Here is a 6,602-nt window from a genome sequence, read left to right as displayed (position 1 = left end):
TGGAGCAGAGCCTCCAGCTGACCCGAATGGAGACATAGCATGAGGGAAAAATGTCTCTTACATCACTGAAATTTGGGCTCATATGTTGCCACAGCATAGCCTGGACTATTCTGATTGACAATAAGGTTCTAAGCAGTTCTCTACTGAAGATTCCAGTGGATGTAGCTGGAGAAGGCTACAGAGAGGGGCATAGAACTGGGCCTTGTGCCCGTGACTGAGCCCTCTCATCTGTTTGTGTTCTGCATAGAGGGAAGCCTCGCCACCTACGCCCTCCCCACCCTTTTCCCAGGACATGCCATCCTGCCCTACACAAACAATCAAGCCCAATCCACCACATACTTTTCGTGTGTCTCTAAGACTACAGGCTTTAATGTCCTCTGGAAGTCAATGGATTTACTGTTCTGCACAGTTTCTACTGGTTCTGCAAGGGGAAAGGGTGGGCCTCAGTGGCAGCTGGTCAGAGCTGTCAGGGAGGAAGAAAGGGCAGAAATGGTGAGATGAGAGGAAAATGGGGAGAGACTTTGACTACTGCTTGTGGCTTGTTTACCTCCATCAAATACCTGAAATTAAACACATCTCACCATTTCAGGTATTAATTTCCTTCCAAAGGCACCTATCCTTCCTACGTGGAAAATTCATATTTCTCCTATTTGTATAACATTGACTCTATTTCTTGTGAACTGACAATCCCAGCCTTATTACACTAAGAGCACATGGCCCCTCTCTGCCCTGGGGGACATTTTTAAAACTTTCTTTTATTAACTGACAATAAAATGCACCATTCTGAAATTGATTCAAATTTTTCCCCCTCTGACTACAAAGAAAGGGGGCCCTGCTGACTCTCTCCCATGCAAATGAGGAAACTGAGGTCCAGAGAAGTTCACTGCCTTGTCTAAAATGGCAAGCCAAGACAGAGCTAGAACTAAATCTCAGATCTCCAGATTGCTAAAGTCAGCTCTCATCCACCTCCCAATGCCAACTTCTGCACCGGCCTAGACATAAGGCCATCTGACATGGCCTCACCCACTGGCTCCACAGCCAAATCCTGCCTGGCTGCCCTGAGGACTGAGAGGATAAATATGCTTGGGAAGCTTTATACTATGGTGTCTAGAGATTTCTTAAATATAATTTCTTAGGTGTGTGTCTGTATATATATACAGACATATATATACAGACATATATACAGACATATATACAGACATACAGTCTGTATATATATACAGACACACACACAGATATATACACACATATACATATACATACATATACACAATTATCTAGATTACTTAGGTATCATATATATAGTATTATATATATATATATATACCTAAGTAATGATATATATGTGTGTGTGTATATATATATACACACACATATACATATACACATATACATACACACGCTCGTCTAGATTACTTAGATACATATGTATATATATACTTATATTAGATATATATATATACACACACATATTAGGTATGTACATTCATATACATATATGTGTATATATATACCTAAGTAATATATATGATACATATCATATGTTAGTAATATGTATGATACCTAAGTCTATATATATATATATATATATATATATATGTCTATATATATATATATATATATAACCACTTCACTTCTTTATCTGGAAAGTCTCAGAGGTTAGGTTTCACAATGGTACCACCAGTTTCACCCAGAGATAATCCAGAATGGTATACCTATTTTCCCATGGACTACTTATTTGGGAATGGAGATATAAATCAAAGGAGAATATAAATGACAAAATTCATTTTTAAGTATGAACTAATGCTGTTTGATTCAATTCAATAAATAGTTTTGGAAGTGCACCATGTGCTGATAAAGCAAAGAAGGAGAGAGGTATAGCTATTGCCTTCATGGGGTTTTTGGTAGCATCAAGGGTGATCATTTCTGTGCTGGGGAAGTTGCCTTTAAGAGCACCGAGCAGCAGCAATCAACTCATACAAGAGGTGGGAGCAGGGAGGGAACTTAGAGAAACGTCCTGAAAAGATTTACTGGGACCTGAAAAATGAGTATTGTTTAACTCTTCTATAGTTTTACTGAGTTTTTTTTGATCTGCTTGTTTTATCAGTTTTTAGGAAAGTATGATAAATTTCCATTACAATTGCAGATCTTTTTCTTCATTTAGTACTGTCTACTTTTGTTTTATATATTTTGAGGCTATTTGATGCATACTAAGTCAGAACCATTTTATTAATTATTATAAACATGATTATTAAATGCCAATTTTTAGCTCTATTAATGCTTTTTGCCCTGACACTTACTTGAAGATTGGTAAGCCTCACCAGCTTTCTTTTGGTTAGAGTTTGTTTGGAGTATCTTCTTCTACTACCTTCTCAGTCGTCACAAATATTCATCCCTGACTTATCAGAGTCTAATTGAGCTGGTACTTTTATCCCCTTCCCAGACAATGACATCTATTTAATTTTAATTCCATTTATTATCTTTCTCTCCAATTATTTGCCATTACTGTTAGATATTTTAATTCTGTGTATTTTAAAGCTCACAATACATTAATATTACTATTGTTTCCTAAGTCAATATTACTGTAGATTTACCTACATATTTACATTTTCTTTGCTCTTCATTCTTTCTTGCATTTCCAGCATCGCTTCTGGATCATTTTTCTTTTGCCTTAGTATTTCTTTTTTCCCTTTACTGGTGACACATTCTCTCAGTTTTTGTGTCTCTGTAAATGTGTTTAAAACATCCTCATTCTTGAGGATGAGGAAGAAATTCCAATTTCTTCCTCATTTCGTTAGCTACAGAATTCTAGGTTGACAATTATTTTCTTTCAGCACTGATGAACTATCATCTTACTGTCTGGGTATCTTTGTTTCCGTTAAGAATTCAATTGTCAATCAATTGCTGCTTCTTTGAAAGTAATTGTCTTTTTTCTCTATCTACTTTTTGTCTTCTCTTTTCTGTTGTTTTACTATTATGTGTCTAGATGTGAAATTCTTTTCATTTATCCTGCATCTAGGGATAGGACTTCTTGAATATATGGCTTCTTGAATATATAGGCCTTCCATCTGTTTTGGAAAATTCTCATAAATTATTTCTTCAAATATTTCTTCTGCCTCATTCTCTCTCATTTCCTAAAAGCTCATTGAAACTTCTCACTATTAGCTCTTCTCACTATTGTCTCTCTTCTGCACTTTTATTCTTTTCTCTCTATATATATTTTCAAGTGTTTTCTTCCAACCTATTTGCCAGTGCTGTAATTCTCCCTTCAGCTATATCAAATTAGCTATTAAACTCATCCACGGAGGTCTTAATTTTGTTTTGTTTTTATATTTCTAAGTTCTGGAATTTCTATTTGGTTATTTTCCAAATCTGCTGTAGTCTTTTTTTTACACTTAGTTGTTCTCTGCCAAAATTCTTTATCTTATCTTCTTAAATATAGTAAGCGTAAGTATTTTAAAGTATTTTGCTTCTGCCAGGCACCACTAGCAGAGTAAGTCTCAACTTTGGCTTCCCATTAGAGTAATGTGAAGAGATATAATGCATTCTAATGCCCAGGCTAAACCCCAGACCAATGAAATAAGAATCTCTGAGCATCTCTGGGCCAGATATCAATATTTTTAAGGTTCCCTAGGGGATTCCAATGAACAGCCAAAATTGAGAATCTTTGCCTAGATCCAGGTTCAGAAATTAATATTACTTTCGATGAGCTGTCCCTGCATGGGCTAGTCTAGGTCTACTTTGAATTCACTCCTACTTCTAGGGTGCAGTACTTTGCGATCTCAACCCAAAACATGAGATGTTTACCATGGCTGCCCTTTCTTTTGACAGGCTCTGGACTCAACTTTTGTACCCACAGCCCTCGAGGTCTGAAAAAAAAAACTCAGCCTCTTTGCCACATCTTTAAGAACTGGCAAATCCCTGAAAGGCAAGGCTGTCCTGAATGTTAGGCTCAAGTATCTGAGTTTACATCTGCTCCAGAAATTCTTTACCACACTGTTAGCCATCTAACGCATACAAGAAGATATTTTTCAAACAGGTATTTTTCATATGTTGTCCAGTTTTTCTCATTATTCTTAGCAGGAGTCGTGGTCCAAATTGCCTACTTTATCATTTTAATACTGAAGGTTCAAGTACCTGGAAGTTGGTGTTATATAGCTTAATTTGGTTTGAAGTTAGAAGAATAGAAAGTGGGCGGATAGCAAGGATAACTTTAAGTATTCAGAGTCACAGAAGTCTCAAGGCTTAAGGAATATAAAGGGATACATATATATATATATAATGTATTGGCAGAGTGGATTTTTATGGTGATTTGTTGGCATCTTTTGAAAAGCCTGCCTATGATTACAGAATTTCCCACATTATCAGCCCTGCCTGTCCATGTAAGAAGTCAGAACTTAGGGCTGGTCCTGTGGCTTGGTGGTTGTGTGTGCGCTGCGATGCTGGTGGCCCAGGTTCGGATCCCGGGTGCGCTGCGATGCTGGTGGCCCGGATTCGGATCCCGATCCCGGGTGCGCATTGAGGCAGCACTTCTCCGTCCATCCTGAGGCCGAGTCCCACATACAGCAACTAGAAGGATGTGCAGCTATGACATACAACTATCTACTGGGGCTTTGGGGGAAAAAATAAAATAAATAAAAAAAAATAAAAAAGAAGTCAGAACTTAATTTTTCCCCTTTACAGCTAGGCCCAGGCATGTGACTTAAGCTTTGCCAAATCCCGTCGCCCATCTGCCTTTGCACTGGAAAAACGCATAGGAAGCACGCGTATTTGGTAGGAATGGAAAGGACAGCTTTTGCCTTCCGAGGGCAGCAATGGTGCATCTTTAAGCATCTGAACCGCAGTTTCTTCGGTGTGAGCTACTTTAGTCCGGATGCTCCGAGAAGCAGACGCCAAGACCGGCTTAAAGGAGCAAGAATTCTATTGGGGGAAATGCTTGTGCAAGGTAAAATAGTCAAGGGTCCACATAAGGCGAGTCACCAGGCCGCGATGCAAGTCTGACCCCGAGCAAAGAAGAGAGAAGCAAAGGTTGGATGGAAGCGTCCTAGACTACCACGCCGTGTAGGAAAGGCTTGGCAAAGCCGCTGGGGAATCCTCGAGCCTAGATCGGCTGTCACAGAAGCTCCTTGTCTCCCAGGAACAGCTCGGCCCAGTGTTCCTGCTGCGCTCAGTCTTTGCCCGGGAGCCGCCCACGGGGGGAGGGGCCTCGCTGCGCAGGATTTGAAGCCCAGCCCCTGGGGCACGTTGGATGCTTTCACAATCGCTATACAGTTTTGGAAACTTGATTAAAAAATATTCTCTAAATGATATGATGCTGCAATAGTTCCAAAAAAGGTGACGCATGGGAAGCTATTCAAGTTATTGCCTTTCACCGCACCTGTGCATTGGCCTAAAACTGGGCAGGTGGCGGGAGAGGGAGGTGGGCATCAAGAACACCTGGCTCTGCACTTCCCGCTGTGAACAATGCTGTGTGGGAGGTTTCCTGCACCCAGCCTATTATTGTACTCCAGATAGGGTGACTGACGCCTTGGTCTAGTGACCCTGTTGTGTCCTCTCCTCCCTTTCCTCCCCCTCCTCCCCTTCATAAGCCCTTGTTTTATTTATCTATATCTTCATTGTTTCCTCCAAGTATCCTCTACTTGTTTTCTTCCAATACCCAAAGAACTGTCAAGCTGTTTGCCAAGTTGCACAAACTGACTTAGCATTGAAAGATTTCCCTTGGCTGAGAATGTCATTAAAGCAAAGGAAGAAGAGATATAAACACATAAGCTGGAGAATACTACGACTTGAAGACAAAGAGTAAATGACTTCATTTGAGTTAAAAGTGGTTTCAGGGGTTATACAAAATAGTGGTCTTCAAACCGTGGTACGAAGCCACAGATAATTTCAACACAATCAATTTCCAGACGCTTAAATGTCATATCTACTCTTACTAAACTTATCTGCTTGATGATGTGCCTGTGGTGGAAGGACATACCTACTCCCCTTCACTCCCATTTCACAGCCAGGTCTCCCACTTCTTAGGAAAAAAGACATCTTATTATTGTGCACTGCCAGCAGGTGAAATAGCTTCTTGGACATCAAATAAAGGGACGATTTGAGATGCTGTCAGTAAAACCTTCTTTAATCAAAGTCCATTAACATGTATCTCATGCATCTTTTTAAGTGTTGCATTTTCAATAAATTTTTTTGTTCTGTAATTTTTAATCAAAGCTTAAGATTTATTCATGATGTTTTGATCAACTTTCCAATAATTCAAAGATAACTTAATCCAAAAGAAAAAATTTACCACTTTGATTCCTGGAAAATTATAAAAATTAACATACATATTTTTGTTGCAGATGATCAATGGTCAATAAAACTTTCCATTATAAATTACAAATATAAAATGTAAATTACATTAGGATAAAATTCTGTGTCGAATGGAAATAAAGTTTCAAGAAGAAATAGTGAGGTAAAATGTCTGATTTTAAATGGAATATGTTCAGGTATTTTATAAATAGATGATGGTAGGTGTCAGGGTGACATTCCACTGTATATAATTAAATGAGTCATGTAAAAGTTTCATTAAAGAATTCCAATATTTCTAATATGCCAGATAT

The sequence above is a fragment of the Ceratotherium simum genome, chromosome 10 (assembly GCF_057802395.1).
Source record: "Ceratotherium simum simum isolate JZ-2026a chromosome 10, ASM5780239v1, whole genome shotgun sequence".
In the NCBI taxonomy this organism is placed as follows: domain Eukaryota; kingdom Metazoa; phylum Chordata; class Mammalia; order Perissodactyla; family Rhinocerotidae; genus Ceratotherium; species Ceratotherium simum.
Note: the sequence above shows the minus strand (reverse complement) of the source record.